The sequence below is a fragment of the Sus scrofa genome, chromosome 14, assembly GCF_000003025.6.
Source record: "Sus scrofa isolate TJ Tabasco breed Duroc chromosome 14, Sscrofa11.1, whole genome shotgun sequence".
In the NCBI taxonomy this organism is placed as follows: Eukaryota; Metazoa; Chordata; class Mammalia; order Artiodactyla; family Suidae; genus Sus; species Sus scrofa.
This window is the reverse complement of record NC_010456.5, coordinates 135,769,201-135,791,883: the sequence shown is the minus strand read 5'-3', so window position 1 is coordinate 135,791,883 and position 22,683 is coordinate 135,769,201. Positions and strand designations below refer to the sequence as shown.

The following is a 22,683-nucleotide window of genomic DNA, read 5'->3' as shown; positions in this document are numbered from 1 at the left end:
GGTAGTTGATATTGATGGGTTGGCCTTAGAAACCAGACCCCAGTGCCCTGTAATGTGCGTCTGTGTGAAAGTGTGTAGTAATTGTGGGACATGTTCAAAACGAGGCAAACTGGAGACTCCCCCCGCCACGCCACACAGCAAGAGCAGCAGTTTTCTGTTTCTGTAATTGTGTTTCGGGGCAGGTCACTGGGATTTGTCGCCTTTCACCATTGCCAGGTCAAGCAGAATCCCCAAGGTCAGCTGTCCTGGGCACCCTTCACCTTTCTTGGGAGATTGGGGTTGTGAGGGAATAAGCCTTGGCCAGAGGCCAGATGTCTCTCCTTCTCTGTGTAAACTTCCGACTTTCAGCTCTACTTTCTGCAGGAGACTGGTTTATGAATTAGTGACTTTCCACTTGGGGGAAATATTTAAACACAATAGTAGTAAAATTGAAAAAGCAGCATATGCATAGTAATTTTACAGTGCAATTTTTGTCCATTAAAAGCTTTATTAATTAATAAAAATGACTGTAAACCATTTTAAAGCTATAATGTGCATAGAAACGTTAAATGATGTAATTAATTTTAACAAGTGTATATATATTGGATGCTCGGAGATTTTTGAAGGAATTTGACATGGCTTGCAGATTGATTAGGGACCGTCAAATGCCGCCGAGTGGTGCAGCCTTATGGCAGGAGAGGAAATATAAGCAGCTGCCAGGGTTGCAAAGATGGGCCTCACTTTGGTTTTTAAAGAAATCGCTCAAGCCAGCCATTTCTTCTTCCTTGCTGATGGAGAGTCTGGAAATATACCGCCTACACTGTTGCCTGCTTCCCACTGAAGCACACCTTAGTCTTTGTCCTCCTGGTATTGAAATGATCGTTCGGATTCTTGGCACTTTCTTCAAAAGATGCTTAAAAATCACTAGAGCCAGGTCACAAACACTTGTCTCGGAGGAGCATGAGCAGAGAAAACTGCCCCACCTTGTTTTGGGCTTTGGCACGGAGCAGATCTTTGATTGGGACTTTGTGAAACGACTGCTCGTGTAACCGATTTTCTTAGGCAAAGAGTGTGCGCTCATTTCTACGTCCCTTGGGCCTCAGAATAGCTCTCATCCCAGAGAGTCAGATCTGCAGCATTTGAGTGGCTCTACGTCCCGTGGCCTCATTCTACCACTGGAGGAAGGAGAGATTTCGTGGAAACCGGATCACGTTTTTAGCATTGCTGATCTATTATTCTGCAGCACATTGACCCTGGAGCAGCCACACTAACTGATCCTGTTTCCTCATCAGGAAACTGCAGAGGGGAGGGACTCGGGGTTCTCCCAGGTCTTCTTAAGCTTGCGGAACTTGCTGCTCTGTCTTTCTGACATGAAATCTGTCAGGGAAAGAGGTTGCATGAGACTCTGGTCCCTTAGTCTTAAAGTTCAGAGCTGTACTCTGATTAGACCCCTAGCCCGGGAACCTCCATATGCCATGGGTGTGGCCCTAAAAAACAAAAACAAACAAACAAAATGTTCAGATCTGTAGAATCTTGGGTTTGCTGTTTGGGACACATGCCTCAGTGTTTGCAAATGCACGCACACACACACACACACACACACACACACACATCTATCCCTGTACTGGTGTGTGCTCTCACTCAGAAACTCATTTACAATAGAATGTATTTCTTCCCAGGTGACAAGAAAGCACTTCTTGTCCACACTATGGAATTCTTGGCTGAAATTTATAAGCAAAACCCTGGATTCTAATGACCTCAGTTGGTTCCTGGCATAATCCACACAAGGCTTCAAGGGTGAGCTCTCTGACCTTCAGTCTTGACAAAGCTTTGTAGCCCTCATTGCATGTGCTTTCTGACAGAGGCAATGCTTATTAAATCTCCAAGGAACTGTTTGTATTTTTCCCTCTGAAGCTGGGATCTTGGCTGAGGCATTCTTGACAGCCTCCCGTGGCTACACTTGCTATTAGTGGTCTTCCTACTCCGTCATTGCTGAATCTGATGCTTTTTATCTGGAGGCTTCCAAAATACCGAATGAGCAGTATCCTTGCTGGCTGACTTAGTGATGCTCAGCTGCAAGGTAGGTGCAATCTGGATGATTCTGCAAATGGAGGCAAAGCAATTTTAGCTCAGTCATTAGGTCATCAGACAGAGAGTCCTATAAATTGCATTCTTGAATGAGCATCCAGGCCACGCACCCAGAAAGATTACTAAGATTAGGGAAAATGGGACACCATCAAATGCATTTTGTGGTGCCGATTGGCCATGTCTGCTGGGCTGTAGCATTCTAACAGACCTGGCGGTACCTGTTCTCTTTTCAGAGGCTGAGGATTTAGAAATTGGTTCCCTCTTGTTCATTTCCTCAGTCCTGGTATGTTTATTACTCACACCTCCACTATTAGAGGCATCCTGCTAGCACCTGCTAGATGGGCTTTGTACAGATCCCAGCATCTGTTGTGAGGAAGAACTAATTCCATCACCATCATCCTATCAGTACCCACAACACATACTATGGAAATCTTAGATGCCTGGCTCTGGGCTGCAACCATTGTATTCATTGCTTCGAGTCACCCAGAGCCTCCTGTAAAGAGAATATCGCCGTTCCTATTTTGCAGGCAGGACAGATGAGGCTTGAAGATTAATTTGCCCAAGCCCACCTGGCCATGAGGCGCCAGAGCTGAGAGCAGTCCTGTGTGCTTGCTCCCGCTGGGCCATGCTGGTCCCCACATTAGGATGGTGGGGATTCTCAAGGGTGGGCCCCCATCTCCACTATCACTTTCCAAGGTGATGTTTGAAGACCACTCCTGGGCAGGTAATACCAGCATTTGGTGCCCAGTTACCCTGGTAGGATCTATTAGGAGAGAAAGCCACACAGTTAATTTCTAATTAAATGTAACCAGCCATGTCATTTGATGCTGTGAAAACGTACTGGCTCAGAAATGCTTCCCAGCCTGAAATCCATTCTTCTATGTTCTATAGGGTACACAGGATCGATCTGCGTGTTTGTCTTCTCACTGGGTGTTGCATATCTAAACCAGTATTGCCAGTTTCCTTTCACATTCAAGGCCCGGATCTGAGGCTTTCCCCTGTCCCCAAGATCCCCAGGTAGACGGCGCAGAACCGCGTGGTTGGGTTAGATGCTTCCAGGGAAGACACAGCTGCGTGGCACGGTTTGCCCCCATCCCCCTTCCGCAGAGGCTGATGCTCTGTGCGGACCCTCTGTCTTGGAATTGCCGGGTCTGCACAGGCTTCACTGGTGTTGGGCTGAGAAGTCCCCAGTGGGGTTTGCTATCACTAGTGGCCAGAGGTGGGAATGGCAGGGGAGGGGCAAACCCTTGCCGGGTCACCAAGTGATTAGTGCGTCTACTGGGGTTGTGACTCCATCATCTAATATATTAGTCCTGAGGTTTGTTTCAGGCGGAGACCCCTTAGACCTTCCAGGGGACGGTTACGTGGCATTACATGTGTACATGCCAAGTGGACCACCGACACCTGCCCAGCTCCCCAGTCCCATGAAGACTTCTTCCCAGTGAGGCCGGAAGACATGCCAGGAGCCCTTACTTAAAAATGTGATCTCCCTCCCTCCCTCCCTCCCTTCCTTCCTTCCTTCCTTCCTCCCTCCCTTTCTGTGGCTGCACCCATGGCATATGGAAATTCCCAGGCTAGGGGTTGAATTGGAGCTGCAGCTGCCGGCCTGCGCCCCAACCACTGCAACACAGGATCTGAGCCGCATCTGCAACCTACACCACAGCTTACGGCATCACCGGATCCTTAACCCACGGAATTAACCCTTAACCCAGGGCTAGGGATCGAACCTGCATCCTCGTGGATTCTAGTCGGATTCATTTCCACTGAGCCGCAACAGGAACTCCCTGATTTTTCTTTAATGGTGTAAAACTGGGGAAAAAAAATTTTTTTTCTTTGTAAAAGGATAGGAGGCAATTATATTAGGCTTCCCAGGCCATGCGGTCTCCTTAGCAGCTACTCGGCGCTGCCCTTGCTGAATGAAAGCAGCCACAGATGATGCATAAATATGTGAGCCTGGCTGTGTTTCAATAAAACTTTATGTACAGAAACAGGCAGTGGGCCCGATTTGGTCTGCCGGCCATAATTTGTCTGCTCCTTATCCTCTGTCGTCTAAGACGTGACCCCGTTGGCCAGTGTTTCATGTTGGAGTCTCTGGAAATCCAGCTCTGGGGTGGAGATGAGTGGACATTTATCGCAGAGCGCTCGTGGAAAGGACACTCGTGGATGGGAGTGGAAAGCAGGGCTGGGCAGACAACAGAGACTGTGTCTGTGATAGAGTCGTGAGGAAAGCCCAAGGCGACTCTGACTTTGGGCTGGCCCTTCAGAGTTATTCTGATTGGAGGCCAGAGCACTGGGCCTTCATACCCCTGGGAAGAGGATGTGACCTTGGGCCAGTCTGCCAGCTGCCAAGGTCGTGCTGGACAGTTGAGGGCCATTTTCCTATAGGCCCTCCAGCAGCGAGGGGTCTACACCCTTCCTTCTCAGGAGGGTCCGAGAGCCTCTCAGCTGCCCGTTCTGCCAGCTAATCTTCCCTGTCCGCTCTGTGGCCTGCGGAATCTTTCTAAAACAAGTCAAGAATTTTGCAAGGTTGGACCGGGGGCCGTGGGGTACGGGCCTTAGCACCTGTGTGCAGAGAATTCCGCTGTCCCACCCTGGATGTTTGTTATCTTGTGTTTGTTTATTTGTGCTTGTTTTTGACAGGCACTCCACACATCTAAGCACCTTTTATTACTCTGGCCTGTGTACTCTTCGCCTCCGTGCTCCCCAAAGGCACCCGCTTCTCTTTCTGCCCTTGCCCTGCTATTCCCTTTGCCTACGAAGCCCCCTTCCCTGCAAGCAGGCTCTGGTTCTTCCCAGGCCTTTTTCTTTTCTTTTCATCTGACCCACGGCATATGGAGTTCCCAGGCCAGCGGTCAGACCTGAGCTGCAGTTGCAACCTAGGCTGCGGCTGTGACAACACAGGATCCTTTAACCCACTGTGTCCAGCTGGGGATTGAACCTGTGTCCCAGCGCTGCAGAGATGCCACCAATCCTATTGTGCCGCAGCGGGAACTCCCTTCCGAAGCCTTCGGCCGTTTGCCTGGAGCGTTGCTTTTGCCCCGGGAAGGCTCTCACACTTCCCCGACTGGTCCTACCCTTGTCATCTATTCATTCACTCAGCAAATGTATGTGGAACAATCGAGCAGGAGCCGTGACTGGCAAGAGGGTGGCCGTGGTGCTGAGACATAGTCAGATTCTCAGACTGTACAGAAGGTAAAGCCCGCACGGTTGCCACTGATGAATGATCGGGTGGGATGACGGGGTCCCTGGTGACAGGCAGTGCCCAGGGGTGTGTCTAACTCTGCGGGTCCCAGGCTGCCTCCAGTCTGATGGGGACGTGTCCACCCTGTTCCAGGGGCAGCCAGCACTCAGGTCGACACCATGCACCCTCCTGCCGTGGGAGGTTTTCCAGGACCAGGTGAGCAAGCCTGGGCCTCTGCCCTCTTGTTGGGCAAGTTTAAGAGGAGAACGAGGCCGAATGCGCTTTTGTGTCCATTTGTTTTGTTGTTAACGGCCAGGGAAGCCAGGGAGGATTCGATTCAGCTGACAAATGGACAATGAAATGGGACCCTGGGGACGCAGTGACAGCTGAGAGCAGGGCTGAGCAAACCTCCACCTGTTCTGCCAGTTCCACTGGAACGCAGCCAGGCTGGTGCAGTCACATGTCCTGTGGCTGCTCTTGCGATGCAGCAGAAGCGCTGAGTAGTTGAGACGGACCGTGTGGCCCACACAGCCTGCGGTGTTTACTGTCTGGGCCTTTGCAGAAGAGGGGTGAGCCCTGGGGGCCCGGGCAGGTCTCCGTTTCTTGTCTGTGGAAAGAGAGAACTAGACCAGATTATATTTTGAACTTGTCTCCCCTTGTTCATTCATTTATTCATTTTTCCGACTCTGGTCTCCTGTCACAATAGCTGTTGAGACAAATGTGATTTTCGGGTAAGAAAGATGCTCAGAGTCAGAGGGCAGAGCCCTCGTCCTTGACCTCCGTAACCATGTTTTTTGGATTCCTCTCTGCCTTTTCTTTTCTTCCTTTTTTTTTAACTTTAAAATGAAAGTACCATTGATTTATAATGTGCCAACTTCTGCTATACAGCAAAGTGATCCAGTCACAAACATATATATATTGCCTTTCTTATATTATCTTCCATCATGGTCCCTCCTGAGAGATTGGATAGAGTTCCCTGGGCTGTACAGCAGGCCCTCATCGCTTATCCTTTTTAAATCTAATAGTTTGCATTTACTAACCCCAAACTCCCAATCTGTTCCACTCTCTCCCCCTCCCTCTTGGCAACCACAAGTCTGTTCTCTCTGTCTGCAAGTCTCTCTTTTTATAGATGGTTCACTTGTGCCATATTTTAGATTCCACGTATAAGTGATATCATGTGATGTTTTTTTTCTTTCTCTGTCTGACTTCAGTTAGTGTGAGAATCTCTAGGTCCATCCATGTTGCTGGAAATGGCATTATTTCATTCTTTTCATGGCCGAGTAATATTCCACTGCATATATACACGGCGTCTTTGTCCAGTCTTCTGTTGATGAACATTTAGGTTGCTTCCATGTCTTGACTATTGATTCTTCATGGGTTTCAATCCACTTGCTCCTCCCTAAAAGTCCGTGGGGGATAGGAACATTATTTACCTTTATTTTCCAGCTAATTTCGTGGGGGTGGGGCAGACTCTGTGCTCATACACCAGACTGTGCTCCCATGGCCTCCTGATGGAACAGAGAGCACATCCCAGGTCACTGCTGTCACCTGTCGACTTAGATTTTTCCCGCTCTTGGTATGGGTGCCCTTCCTGGACCCAAGGCTCACACATTGGAGTCATGTTTGAACTCTTCCTTCTTCTCCCATCTTTGGTAAGGCGGAAAGTCCCTCATGCCGACCCCTTGGTCCACAGCTGCTGTCCTCACTCAAGCCTTTAGTATCGTCCTGAAATTTCTAAACAGATGTATTTTCATGACTATAAAATTAATGCATTATAGGCAACCAAGAAGAACAAACAAACAAACAAAAAACAAAATAAAAAGCTCAGTACCCTTGGCATTCCATTGTGGCTCAGGAGAAATGAACATGACTAGTATCCATGAGAATGCAGGTTTGATCCCTGGCCTTGCTGAGTGAGTTAAGGATCTGGTGTTGCAGTGAGCTGTGGTGTAGGTTGCAGACTCAGCTTGGATCCCCTGTTGCTGGGGCTGTGGTGTAGGCCGGTGGCTACAGTGCTGATTCAACCCCTAGACTGGGAACCTCCATATGCCATGGGTGCAGCCCTAAAAAGACAAAAAAAAAAAAAAAAAAGCTCAGTACCCTCAAATAATCATGGTTTATGGTTTGGTATATTTTCTTCCATTTGCTTTCTGTGCATGTCTCTTTTTTCTTCTAAACAGCTAAGATCTTGCTGCATATGTAATTTCCCTCTGGGTCTCTGCCACTTAGCACTACATCATAAATTTTTCCTGATATTAGCAGTACTTTACAAAGATAACTTTTATTGACTATGAAATGGTGTGTTTTACGGATATATCATAGTTTATTTCTTTATTGTTGGTCCTTAAAGTAGCTTCTCGGTTTTCACTTTTCAGAGTAAAATTAATGGGAATCCTTGGTGCAGAAGGCTTTTCTGCAGGCTGGATTTTTTTCAAAGATTTTGAAAACAATCTTTGCAATGAGATGTCTCAACCTTTTTAAGGTTCTTGACACACATGCCAAATTAGACTCCAGGGGAAACCTGGGCGAAGGCCTTTGCCATGTGTGCTTGGCCAGAATTAACCGTTTCTTTGCAAATCTTTCCAAATTTCCGGATGGCAAACGCTGTTCTGCTGTGGTTTGAGTTGGCATCTCTGGTTGCTAGTGAAAGGGAATGTTTTTGCTTCATGATTCCAGCTTCTCACCTTGACCTTGGCCATAAGCTGACTCAGTGACCACCCCCAGCCCAGTGTTCCCTTCCCTCGCTAGGCCTTGGAGGTATCAACATAGGGGGCCAGAGGACTCTGTTGCGGGGGCGGTCTGTGCATGTGGGATGTTTAACAGCCTCCCTGGCCTCTACCCAGTAGATGCCAATAGCTGCCCGCCCCCCGCCCCCCTGCCAGGAGTGATATCTCCAGACTATCTGCGTTGTGGGGGAGATGACAGAGTCCTCCTTGGTTGCGAGCCCTTGGCCGGCCCTGTGCCCTTGCCTCCTGACAGCCCACCGATGCTGTGGACCCTCCGTTTGGCCGTCTCCTTGCTCACCAGACGTGACCTGGCCGCAGGCACCTCTCTAGCTCCACCTCTCAAGGACCTGCTGCGCAGGACTATTATTGCCTGGAAGGCGATGGATTCGCTGCGTCCTGGGGCCCACTTTCCCTCTTCTAGACCGCCTCGGACTGAAAGTCGGCACCCAATTGTGGGTCAGTGGCGCCGAACTCTCCGCGTGCAGTCGTGAGCCCTGGCGCACAGCCCTTTCCCAGGAGCTGGGTGCTGGGCAGAGGATGACCCGGCAAAGCCTCGCTGATGTCAGGGTCACTTCAAGGCTCGCCGCCTTTCCTTCTGAAACCACTTCTCCCCGTGGTCATATCCAGAGCCTCCCTGGCCAGGAAAGGGTGGGGGGCCAGGTAAGACTCTCCGTCCAGAGGTAGGTTTTGAGAAGGAGAGGGAGAACTATGGCATCCCCACTTGGTTTTAAAACGGAGGAAAAAGTTTCGAAATACCATCTCTCTCCAAGAACTCAGTAAGAACAGCCATGTATTGTTGTGGTGCAGTGGAAGTGAACGTGACTAGTAACTATGAGGTTGCGGGTTCCAGCCCTGCCCTTGCTTAGTGGGTTAAGGATCTGGCATTGCCATGAGCCGTGCTGTAGGTTGCAGACTTGGCTCAGATCCCGCATTGCCGTGGCTGTGGTGTAGGCCGGTGGCTACAGCTCAGATTTGACCCCCTAACCTGGGAACCTCCATGTGCTGAGGGTGCGGCCCTAAAAAAACAGTCAAGTACTGTCATGGAAGAACTTTATTATCCTTCAGGTGGTCAAATTTGATGTTGAGCATTGTTGCAAAATGTTTAGCGGGTTTTTGTTTTGTGCCTGTTTATTTGGGTACCTTGATGAGACCGTACCTTTCCCCCCGTCACCTTGGATATGATGTTTTGAACATTCCCCGGAGTCTGCCTGGTCTTTAAACGATGCTGGTGTCAGCCACCCCGCTGTCTCTTTGGAGAAAAGAGCTTTCCTCTTTCGGAGTTCACTCCTTCAGTTGTAGGAAGGCTTGTGTCTTCATGTTGTTTGGGAAACGGTCCTTCTAGTAGGCTCCTTGCTCAGGTCTGCCAGGATAGATTAAGAGAAATGAATTCAAGGCCTGTAGCACCCTAATAGGCTAAGGGTCTGATCTTTTAAATTATACAACTGCATACCTGCCCGCTATACATGAATGAGAAACAGTGACAAAAACCACTGTGGATTTGGGCATGAGGTCCATGTGGGTTTCCATTCAGACGCTGCTATTTGCTGACCTCCATGAGGTCATTCACCCGGGGAGCCCTGGGCACTGGTGGGAACTCAGCACATTTCATAATTATCGTCTTCAGTATCACTGGTGCTGTCTGCAGGGAGTTAATCTAGACGTGGTCTTGGGAAGAGGAAGTGGTAGGAACGTTCTATAAGGAAAAGTATTCCAGATGGAGATGACCCTGGAAAAAATTAGGGAAATGTGAGAAATAGGTGGTGCGTTTACTTATTCCTTCAGCTTGATGATTTTTTTTTCTTTTTCTTTTTCTGCTATTTTCCCAACTATTTTAAAGCAGAAGCTCAGATTCTTCCAAAACATGTAATTTTATTTTTAGCATTACTAACTGGCTTTAGAGAATAAGAGATGAAAGATAATGATAGGACCAGCCCATAAATTCACCTTCAACTATGGGGTCCAGGTAGTTTGTGGTTAAATGCAGAAGTCTTTTGCACATTGTTGTCACAGGGACACTAGTTTCCCATGTCAGGTCACAGCCATGTGAAGGCATTACTGTGGCTACAGTACCATGGTTCACATAAGGGGATTCTGGTGATTCTACGTGGTTCAGTGGTTGTTATCAGAGTGTAGAAAAGGTGTCCTTAATCAGGGGAGGGGACATCAGACATACAGAGGATGCTTTTTAAAAAATGCTTGTGTTGGACCCCATACTGGAATCTGAGTCGGTGCCTACTTGGTTAAGAGCTCTGTTTGAAGATCGTAAGGAAGGAAAATTACTTTCCCTCCACCCCTCTAAGCTCTCTCTGGGGCCCCTATCACCAAAGACAGGTTAGCAAGAGGAAAACAAACAGAAATTGATAGCACGTGTTCCCTGTAGGTACATGAGCGATAACCAGAGGAAAATGAGTAACTCAAAGCAGTGGTTTAGAACTCTGTCTGACATGGCATCTCCAACAAAGAACAGTAATATCAGGACAAAGGAAAGCAGTTTGGGGCTTCCAAGGTTGTCAATGGGGGAGGGTAACTGTGTGGAAGAAACTAAGTGTAAATGATAAAGGCTAGTTAGTAAAATTTGTTATGTTAATTGTTCGGGTGCTGTTTCTCTCAGTTGCTTTTCGCTGAAAATAATCCTTATGCCAAGTAATGTATTTGGGGGTGGCACGTTGTACTACTCTTCAAGGACAGTCCTGTCCTGCAGGACAGCATGTCCCTTCTACTCTACGTATTGACTCTCACTACTTAGGGGTAGTGGTCAGGCTTTCAAGGTTGACATCCCCCAGGTTTCTTGGGGCAGGTGCACAACACATGTTTTTTTTGCAGGGAACACAGCCTCTGTCATGGCACTTACAGTTAGAACCTACTCCCTCACATGTCTGCTCTTTCCCACTCTGATTTTTGAGATAAATGATCTGAAAGAACATGAAAACACACAGGCTGAGGGAAGAGCATATAGACTGGCCCCATAGGCAGTGATTGCCTATAGGGTCAGAAGTTAAAGAAAACACAACAAAAATTCAGATTTTCTTTTTTTTTTTTTACAATTTTTTAAAATTTTATTTTCCCACTGTACAGCAAGGGGATCAAGTTATCCTTACATGTATACATTACATTTACATTTTTTCCCCCACCCTTTGTTCTGTTGCAACATGAGTATCTAGGCATAGTTCTCAATGCTACTCAGCAGGATCTCCTTGTAAATCTATTCTAAGTTGTGTCTGATAATCCCAAGCTCCCGATCCCTCCCACGCCCTCCCTCTCCCATCAGGCAGCCACAAGTCTGTTTTCCAAGTCCATGATTTTCTTTTCTGAGGAGATGTTCATTTGTGCTGGATATTAGATTCCAGTTATAAGTGATATCATATGGTATTTGTCTTTGTCTTTCTGGCTCATTTCACTCAGTATGAGATTCTCTAGTTCCATCCATGTTGCTGCACATGGCATTATTTTGTTCTTTTTTATGGCCGAGTAGTATTCCATTGTGTATATATACCACATCTTCTGAATCCAATCATCTGTTGATGGACATTTGGGTTGTTTCCATGTCCTGGCTATTGTGAATAGTGCTGCAATGAACATGCGGGTGCATGCGTCTCTTTTAAGTAGAGTTTTGTCCGGATATATGCCCAAAAGTGGGATTGTGGGGTCATATGGAAGTTCTATGTATAGATTTCTAAGGTATCTCCAAGCTGGTCTCCATAGTGGCTGTACCAGTTTACATTCCCACCAATAGTGCAGGAGGGTTCCCTTTTCTCCACAGCCCCTCCAGCACTTGTTATTTGTGGATTTATTAATGATGGCCATTCTGACTGGGGTGAGGTGGTATCTCATGGTAGTTTTGATTTGCATTTTCTTAATCCGTTTTCAGCTAGTTGAAGCATTTGTATAGATTTGCACCATTTCGGCCTTTTGTAGAACTGGCTTTGTTTTCATTGTGTTTTGGTCTTGGGTCACGAGCCTACATTAAAGCTGTGGGTCGTCCATGTTACATAATTTCATTGATGTGGCCCTTCAGGAATAGAAATCTCCACTCTTCCTCTTGCTGGAGCTGGGCATCTTCTGAGCATCTCTGTTTCTTAACCTCACAGAGGACTTGACCCTTGCTGCTCCTGATGTTTCTCCTTCTACTGCGTCTGTTAGATGATTCAGAACCGCCTTGGAGGGCCATCTCTTGCCTATCTGCAGAGAGCCAAGGTGATATTTGGTGCTCTGACTTTGTTTTGTCTTTCCCACTTCAAAAGGTACAAGTTGGCTGAAGTGAAGGGGTGAAGTATAAAGTTCTACTGCAAATCTGCTCCTTCCTTGGGCCAGAGGCTAACGTGAAGGGCCAGGCTTGCAGAGCTGGAGAAAGCAATATGGAATCTTTGGTGTATGTTCAGCAGATAAATGGCTCTGGTGTTCTAAGTAGATGGGGAATATCCATTCTTAAGGAGAGGTGATTTTGATTAGATGACCTATGTAGATAGTGAATAAATGCCCGAGTTTCTGTGGCATCCTGTCCTGCATTCTCATAAATACACGTGTGTGTGTGTGTGTGTGTGTGTGTGTGTATATAAGACCATGTGACCCACTTTGAACCAGGAAAAGTAGCCAAGGAGCTGTGGAGATGGAGCACCAGAAGCTGGGAGAGGGGTCCCTGAAATGCACTGAACATCACAGGGTGGTGCATTGGGAGATGCAGCTGAGCGAGACACCAGGGGGAATCCGTGATGATATTTGTGGTGGCGAAGCTCGTCGCGATTCTCTCAGCCGCAAGGACCACTGTGGTTGCTGGCACTGCTGGTCCCACTGTGGTTTCTCTCCAAGGCTAAAATATCTGTGAAAATGCTGCATAGCAAAGGGCGTAAATGTACTCAGCTTCTTCTTTGATGCCATTACTTTCGTAATGTTTTTCCTCCCTCTTATTGAAAAAGTAAAGCACGCACCTTGTAAGAATTAAAACATAGATAAAAGCGGAAAGGGGAAAATAAAAACCAGCCAGCAGAGTGCCCTGGTTAAGGATCTGGCCTTGTTTAAAAAACTTAAAACCAACCATAACCCCACTACTCACAGACAATATCACTCAATGTTTCAATAGACCTTCCCAAAGAGATTCCTCGGATCCTCTCATATATGTAACAAGCTTTTCTTTTTTAAACATTTTTTTTCTTAAACAGAGCTTGATACAAAGCATCACTCTAGAGGCTGCTTTTCCTCACCAATGGATTCTCAAGTTCCCTTTCATGTCCTCCATATTTCTCTATCCATCATTTAATAATGACCCAGGCTTCCATTGTAAAGATTTATTTAAGCTATTTTTTTAAAATTTTCTTCAATAGATTGTTTTCATTTGTACCTTTTTTATAACAACGTGTCAATAAATGTCCTTGTGGAGAAATGTTTGTGGGCATTTTATGTGATTTCTTTCAGCCAGATTCCCAGAATTTCTGGGTGAAAGGAGAGGTACAATTTTAAGGCTCTTCAATATAGATTTACAAATGCTACTCTGTAATGGTTGTGTCAAGCTACACTATCACTACCTAAATAGCGGCTGCCTGGAACACACAAGCACTGGGTGTTGACATTACAAAAACTTTCATGCGATTTTGGTAAATGAAAAATAATATTTATGATATATTAATTTGTATTTTTTGATGGAGAAGTTGAACTCTCTTAAGTGTTTGTTATACATCGATATTCTTTTGTAAGTTTCCTCTCTATTTTCTTTGAGCATTTTTCATGAGCCTTTTTCCTTTTGAATTTTTATTTAGGCTAAAAATAGCCTTTTGTATTTATATTTTAATGCCGTTTATCATACTTTTTTTAAACTTTGGATTTTGAAATGACTTTAGGTGAACAGAAGAGTTAGAAAGATAGTCCGGGGACTCCCTGTATCTCCTGTGTGTGTATCTTCTCATAATCGCAGTTCTTTTATCTAAGCCAGGGTTTCTCAACCTCGGTACCGCTCACACCTTGGGCTGGATGATGCCTGGCTGTGGGGGCTGTCTTGTGCATTGCAGTTTCTAGCAGCAGCCCTGGCCTTGAACCAAGAGATGCGGGTAGTGCCTCCCCCTTTCTCGCTAGTTTACAAACAGAAATGTCTCTAGACATTGCCAAACCTTCCCTGGGGAGCAAAACTGCTTGCATTAGGGATTCCCAGGTCTGAACTAAGCCATGGATGTTGCTGCAGTACTACTAACTATGGACTTGATTCAGATTATACCAGGTTTTTCCCCCTCTTGTCCTTTTTCTGTTCCAGAATCCCATCCAGGAAACCACGTTGCATTTAGTCATCATGTCTGTTTATGGTAATTTTTGACATTCAGATGTTTTTATTTTCTTAATCCTTTCCCCTTTGTTTTCACTGACGGGCTGCGAATGGCCTCGCCGGCATTCCTCTCGAGCTCCCTTATTTAAATCTGTAATCTCTGTGCATATATTTGCTCAGAGGGTGTAAGGTTGGGATTTAGTTTTCATAAATGGTTTCCCAGTTGTCTATGGACTATTGATGGGATGATCCATTATTTCTTTACTCTTTGGAAATGCTAATCAAATATGGAATTTGTGTCTATATAGGATTTTCCTGACGTATGCAGTGGTTTTCTTCTAGAGATGTTCATGCCGCTGGAATGTTATATGACTCACTAGAGCTATTCTGTTACCATGTATGGATATGAATGGTGGGGAATCTTCCAGATACTCCTCCGTGTGAAATGGTGGCTTTTGATGTTATCTCATAACCACGGGATTCAGGTGGTGAGAGGCTGGCTACCATCATACTTTTTTCAAAGTTTAATTTTATATTTAAAAAATGCCCTCTTGAAGTTCCATTCATGGCTCAGCGATAATGAACCCAACTAGTAGCCATGAGGACACGGGTTCGATCCCCGACTTTGCTGAATGGGTTAAGGATCTGGCGTTGCTGTGAGCTGTGGTGTAGATCACAAATGTGGCTTGAATCCCAAGTTGCTATGGCTGTGGTGTAGGCCAGCAGCTGCAGCCCTGATTTGACCCTTAGCATGGGAACTTCCATATGCTGTGGGTATGGCCCTAAAAAGACCAAAAAAAAAAAAAGCGAAAAATGCTCTCTTGAGCTGATCCCACACTCTGCTTGTCGTTAACTGATTAGCTCTATCGAGGTATAATTTGCTTCCATTGAAGCGCACACATTTTAATGTACGCGTGCATGGAGTCAATACCACAGTGATATACATATAGAATATTTCTATCACCTCAGAGAAACATTTGGATCCTTTGCAGTCCATTTACACCCTGCTCCAGCCTCTGGAAATCACTGATTTTTTTTTCTGTGTTTATTCTGGCATTTGTATAAATTAAAGCAACTTGGGCTTTCTTTGTGTAAGAGTTCTTTCACTTGAACTAATTAATGCCTTTGAAGACTTCCATGTCACTGCATCTATCTTTAATTTCTCTCCACAGTGTTTTGGGGTTTTCATTATACAGATTTTTCATGTATTTTGTTGAAGATATCTTTATTTCATGTTCTGAATGCTATTGTAAATGAATGATACTGGAGTTCCCATTGTGGCTCAGCGGGTTGAGAACCTGGCTAGTGTACATGGGGATGCAGGTTAGATCACTGGCCTTTGCACGGTGGGTTGGTTGGGGATCCAGTGTTGCTGCAGGTTGCAGCGTGGGTCACAGACGCGGCTTGGATCTGGTGCTGCTGTGGCTGTGGTATAGGCGGACATCTCCAGTTCTGATTCAGCCCTTGGCCTGGGAGCGTCCATATGCCGCAGGTGCAGCTGTCAAAAATAAAATTGATTTTTTACAAATTTCATTTCCAACTTTTTTTTCCTTTGCTTTTTTAGGGCTATACCTGCAGCATATGGATGTTCCCAGGCCAAGGGGTTAAATCAGACCAGCAGCTGCCAGCCTACGCCATAGCCACAGCAGTGCCAGACCTGAGCCTCCTCTGCAAACGACACCACAACTCATGGCAACACCAGGTCCCTAACTGACTGCGTGAGGCCAGGGATCGAGCCCACATTCTTATGGATACTAGTCAGGTTTGTTTCCACTGAGCCACAACAGAAACTCCTTATTTCTAACTTCTAAAAATCACACATAGAAATACAGATAGTTGAATCCTGAAATCTTGTTAAAGCACTTAATAGTTGTCGTAGTGTTTTTTGTAGATTCCTTAGGATTTTCTCTGTACATGATACTGTTATGAATGAACAAAGTTTTATTCCTTTCCCATCTTGATACCTTCGATTTCTTTTTTTTTTTATAATTTTTTTTTTATTTTCCCACTGTACAGCAAGGGGGTCAGGTTATCCTTACATGTATACATTACAATTACATTTTTTCCCCCACCCTTTGTTCTGTTGCAACATGAGTATCTAGACAAAGTTCTCAATGCTATTCAGCAGGATCTCCTTGTAAATCTATTCTAAGTTGTGTCTGACGATTTCTTTCTTTCTTGTTGCACCAGGTAAGACAGAAAAGTCTGGTGTGGACGTGATGAAAGTCAGCATCTTTGGCTTCTTCCCTTGTTCGCTTTGAGGACTAGCCGGGGTGGGTGGGTGGATGGATGGTAGATTTCATCTACCAGGTTGAGGAAGGTTCCTTCTCTTCCTTATGTACATATCACAACATTTACCACTGTAATCATTTTTCTGTGTTCATTTCTGTGGTATTACATATATTACTCACTTTGTTTTGCAGTCACTGTCAGAAGTGTTTTCACCTTGCAAAAACGAAACTCCGTAGCTGTTAAACATTAGAGACCCTCCCTACTCCTCTTCTACTTTGTTTCTATGAAGTTGCCTCTTGCAGGTGATATATATCCCCTCCTGGGACTGGCTTATTTCACTGCGTCCTCAAGGTTTGTCCATGTTGTCTCACGGGGCGGCATTTCCTTGTTAGGGCTGAGTAATATTCTATTGGATGGATAATGCCATATTTCGGTGGAGCCTGAGATTGCTTCTACCTTTTGGCTGTTGTGAGTAATGCTGCTATAAACGTAGTTATACAAATATTTGGGTTCTGCTTTTACTTCTTTAGGATATCCACCCAGAAGTAGAATTGCCGTATAATGTGTACTCCTATGTTTAATTTTCTGAGGACCCACCAACCTGTTTTCTGTAACAGTCGCACCTCTTTACATTCTCGCCAGGCTGCCAAGTTCTTCACGTCCTTTTTTGAATAGCTCTCTAAACGGGTGTAAAGTGGTATCTCGTGGTTTTGATTTGCATTTCCCTAAGGATTCCCTAGCAATGTTGAACATCTTTTTATGTACCTGTTGGCCATTCGTACATTTTCTTTGGAGAAATGTCTGTTCAAATCCTTTTCCAGTTTTTATATTCAGGTTCTTTCATTGTTTGTTTCCATTCCTAATGTGATGAAAGCTTTTATTGTGCGTGGATGTTGAATACTGGCATACTTTTAGTGAAGCTATTGGGTTAATAATAGGATTTTTCTCCTTCATTTTGTAAATATGAGGGATTACGTTGCTTTCCATATGTTAAATGATATATTTCTAGGTTAAGCTCTATTTAGTCATGATGCATTATACTTTTAAAAACATATTGCTGGATTCTAATAACCTTTTTAGGAATTTTTTTTCATGTATGTTCTTAAGGACTGTTGGCATGTCATTTTCTTTTTAAATGGTTTTGGTTTTGATATCAGGAAAATACCAGCTCTATATGATAAACTGGGAAGCATTCTCTGTTTCTGAGAGAAATTTTGGAAGGTTGACCTTATTTCCTGAGTGTTTGGTGGACATCACCAGTGACGTCATCCCGGCTTGAATTTTCCCTTGTGAGAAAGCTTTAATTATGAATTCAGTTTCTTTCATTGCTATATGACTAGTCAGGGTTTCTATAACTTCTCACATCTGGTAATTTGTGTCTTTCAAGGAATTTACCATTTATCATAGTTGCTGAAATGATTGCCAGAAAGTTGTTCATAATATTTTTAACATGCAAATTAAGTGATGGTCCCACATTTATTCTTTTCTTTTATTTCTTTTTTTCTTTTTCTTTTTAGGGCCGCACCTGCAGCATGTGGAAGTTCCCATGCTAGGGGTTGAATTGGAGCTGCAGCCACCGGCCTACACCGCAGCACCACAGCATTGCTAGATCCAGGCCGTATCTGCGACCTACAGTGCAGCCTATGGCAACGCAGTATCCTTAACCCACTGAGTGGGGCCGGGGCTTAAACCCATGTCCTCATGGATGCTAGTCAGGTACCACTGACCCACAGCAGGAACTCCCCCACATTTATTCTTGGTACTGGTAATTTGAGTCTTCTCTTTTTTCCTTGTCAGTTTAGCTGGGGGTTTAGCCACTTTATTGAATTTTTTCAAAAGATCTGGGTTTTGTTCCATTGATGTTTCTCTATTTGTTGATTTCCTATGACATTGATTCTGCTTTTAACTCTATTATTTCCAAGTGTCTATTTACCCTCTTCTAAGTTTATTCTTCTTTTTTAAAATTTTTTAGTTTAAGGGGAAAACTTAAGTCAAATGCTTTTATTAAATGTTTTCATATAATCAGTTCGAGATAAAAATTTCCTTCTAATTTTGATATGGATTTTTTCATTTTCATTCATTTCTCAATATTTTATGCATATACTCCAATATCAGTTGGGGTTTCTTCCTCCCACTGTTTCTTATTAAAGTATAGTTGATCTACATGGTGCCAATTGCTGCTGTACAGCTCACTTTGTTTTAATTATAGCTTCATAATAAGCTTTAATATCTGACAAGTAAAGATTAGATTATGACCACTACTCTTTGCTGTTTTTGAAAAATTTTACTAGTTATGTATTTTAACTAGAAAATCTAGACCATTTATACTTATTTTGATTATTGGTATATTGGATTTATTTCTATCACATTATTTAGGTTTTCTATTTTTCCGTCTCTTTAATAGCCTTTTGTGTGTGTGTGTCTTTTTAGGGCTGCGCCCATGGCATGTGGTGGTTCCCAGGATAGGAGTTGAATAGGAGCTATAGCCACTGGCCTACACCACAGCCACAACAATGCCAGATCCGAGCCACGTCTGCAACGTACACCACAGCTCACGGCACCACTGAATCCTTAACCCACTGAGCAAGGCCAGGGATCAAACCTGTGTCCTCATGGATCCTAGTGAGATTCATTTCCACTGAGCCACGAAGGGAACTCCAATAGCCTTGTGTTGAATTAATTTTTTCCTCATTCTGTTTTTTTTCTGCTAGTTGGAAGTTCTACTCTTTATTTTTATTGTTTCAGTGACCAGCTGGAAATTGCTAACATGTGAACTTAGCAAAACCAAAAGACGGTCAGTATTTATAATCAGGCTGCAGATGGCTTGTTAACTTAGAGCCCTTCTGCTCCAGTCACTCTCTCAGACACATCTGCTGCTCTTACATATTTTGGTTCTATCTTGCGTGCTTCTTCAAACTAAATGTGACTTTTATAAAATCAGTGTTTAGATTTACCTTGTTTTCTATAGTTGTGCTCACTTTTTCTTCATTGCTGTCAGAACTTTGCTGTCAACAGCGATTTTCATCTTCCTAAAACATGTATTTTCTGGGTTCCTTCCTATGATACATCAAGTGAAGGGACTTTTGGTGGTAAACTCTTCCAGGCTTGTTTGGAAATTGGGAAAGCTAGGAATTATAAAACCGTCTTCATTTCACTGTGTTCTTGAAAGCGGACTCTGCAAGGTACACGATTCTCTGATTACAGTTATTTCCTCTCAGCCCTTTGAAAATATTGTCCCACAAAAACAAACAAACAAAAAGAAAATATTGTCGCAGCACCTTAGGCTTCTGCTGTGGCCGTTGAGAAGGCAACAGTCTGTCGCCCTATGACCTTGTCTTTGAACTGTCTTTAGAATCTCTGTGTGTTGGGTGTTAAGCTTCATATGATATTCCTAGATGTGGCTTCCTTTTGGGTCATTTTCAGATTCATTGTGCTGCACGAATCTGATGGTGGTTTTTAGTAGCTCTGGAAATTTCCAGCCGTTTCTTTATTTCCTCTATTATCTCCTTTCAGTTCTGATCAGATGATTTCCTACTATCTTACTCCATCCTCCTTTCTCCTTGCCTGCTTTTTACACTTTCTATTTATTTGATTCTCTACCATACGGTCAGTAAACGTTTTTCAGGTTCGTATTCAATTTCACTAATTCTACTTTCACCTATACCTGTATTCACTGGTGTTTTAAATCTCAATTAATGTATATTTTTTACTTCTAGGAGTACTTTTTAACTTTTTTTGAAATTACCCTGGTGAGTTTTGTAGTCTCTGGTGCCTCACTGATAATTTTGATTAACTCTTTTATTCCTGGAAACATACCCTTATTTTATTGCCTGGATCTGGTATTCCTAATATCTAGGGCATCTGTGGGTCTGATTCTGTAGTTTGGCTTGTCTGCTGACTCTTGCTTATGATGAATATTCCTTGGATGTGTTGTGATTTCTGGTTCATAGATTCTGTTATTGTGATTCCGAGCTCATGCTTCTGGAACTTTATCTGTGGAAATTCTCTTGCGTCCAGATAAGATGACAAGTTTCTCCAGAGAGTTCCATGCTCTCTTAGGTGAGCTCACATGATGCTAAATTTTCAGCTCATAGTTGCTCACACTAAGCAAATTTTGTGAATTTTGGCCTCAAACCTTCGACTGTGAATTGTGCCTCTAGCAGTGGTGTCCAGTCTGATGTCCTGCATTATCAGGTGCCAGGTTTTGTTTCCTACCTTCTATTTGTCTTCAAATCCAAAGCAGCTGTTCTCCACTTTTCTTCTTGAGCTCTGAAGCATCTCCTTAACTCTTCTACAAGCTGAGCTATGTAGGTAAAGAGGTATTTATGTTTCTGTTCAAGATTTTTAATTGTTTCGTTGTGAAAGGGTTTTGGGGTGTCTCGTCTGTCATGTTACAGGAAATAAAAGATCTCATTCATTTATTTTTTTCCAGTAGAATGTTGTTAAGTTGGCTGTCCATAAAAACATTAGGATTTCAGGGGGACTTTAAAAATTAAATGTGTAGATTAATTTAATGCTCATAATTATAATACTCATTTTTCCTATACATGCATATTGAATGCCTCCTTGTTTACACAAATAGCTTTTAATGGTGCGTATTCTTTAAGTTGTTGTTGACATAACTGAGTTTTTTCAAACATCGTTACAGCTTTTAATCAAGGTATGAATCAGAATGACCTGTTTTCTGTGTTATTAAAACTTCTCGGTGAACATATAAAATGGTCATCTAATATTCAGGTCCTGTGATATAAAACTTTAAACTGTTAACATTGGGCATTTAGCTTTTTTCCTAATTTTCACCACTATAAATAATACTTAATGTAGGTCTTTGTGTGTACAGTTTTGACCACATGCTGTTTATGTTTTTAAGCTATATTCCTGGGAGGAGAATTGTTGGGTCAGCAATTTGGAAATGTTTAATGCCTTTGGTTCTATATTGCCAATTGCTTTATAAAACTGTTAGAGCAGTATATGGTGCCGCTGGCATTGTAGGGGAATTTCTGTCTTGTTATAGGCTCCCTAGAATTGAGTACATATATCTGTACACTTTGCTAATTTGATAGGTGCAAATGTCTTCTTCTTATTTAATGTCAAAATGCAAATAAGACACAGTTACAGCAGACCCTCCCTGTGGGTCCGAACTGTGCGAGTCCACTTATGTGCTGATTTTTTTTCAGTAGTAAATACTGCAGGACTATACGTTGTGCAGTTGATTGCATCTGAATATGTGAAACTACACACGTGGAAGGCTGACCATGAAGTTACAGGTGGACTTTGGATGGTGGTGCCTCTAACCCCGGTGTGGTCAGGGTCAGTTGTATTTGTTTATTGGCCATGTATATTTCCCACTTTGGAAACTGTCTTCCATTCTGTCTTTGGTCCAACTCTTTGCGTGTTAGGTGCCTTTTCCCCCCAGGACTCTTTAATGTCATAACTCTTGGGTCCCTAGGGACCTTGATGAGTAACCTGCACCATTTGGGCCCCTGAGTAGCCTGAGCCCTGAGTCATTTTGAACTTCCATTTGATGTCTCCACTATTGTGTTCTGACTTCTTTGTCTTTAGAGGACTGGAGTTAGGACAACACAAAATAATGGTGGCTCTGGAGGGAATTGGCACATAAAGAGACCTGGAATGCAACTTTTAACACATTTTAAAGTTGTATTGAAAACAGAACTACTGTGCTTGGCTCTATTGGTGATACAGGGAAGAGAAAAGGAACTTTTGTCCTGGATTACACACAGGCTAGTGAGAATGAGAGAAATGCAACCAGGCTGATGGGATAATCCAAACCTTATGCTGAGGGAGTTCCCATTGTGGCTCAGTGGATTAAGGACCCAACTAGTCTCCATGAGAATGTAGGTTCCATCCTTGGCCTTGCTCAGTGGGTTAAGGATCCAGCATTGCCGTGAGCTGTGGTGTAGGTCGCAGATGCAGCTCGGATCCCACTTTGCTGTGGCTTAGGCCTCCTCAGCTGCAACTCCAGTTCTACCCCTAGCCTGGGAACTTCCATATGCCACAGGTGGGGCCATAAAAATTAAAAAAATAAATAAATAAAAACAAATGCGATGCCAAGCCTGGAGAACAAGAGGGATTGGTTTCCATTAAGTGAAGGGTGAAGTTCCAGAGAGAAGGTGGCATTAGTGGGATGGAACACGTGGCAGATGAGAAACACAGGACATCTGGACAAGGGCAGAGAGAACGTGTATTTGGGTCCTGGAGGCTTGAAGGGT

At 44.0% G+C, this 22,683-nt stretch overlaps 1 protein-coding gene across 1 annotated transcript in view; it reads left to right on the top strand.

Annotated features, from left to right (window-relative positions):
- The window catches only part of C14H10orf90 (chromosome 14 C10orf90 homolog), a 235,402-nt gene that overhangs the window by 162,136 nt on the left and 50,583 nt on the right, over positions 1-22,683 (top strand).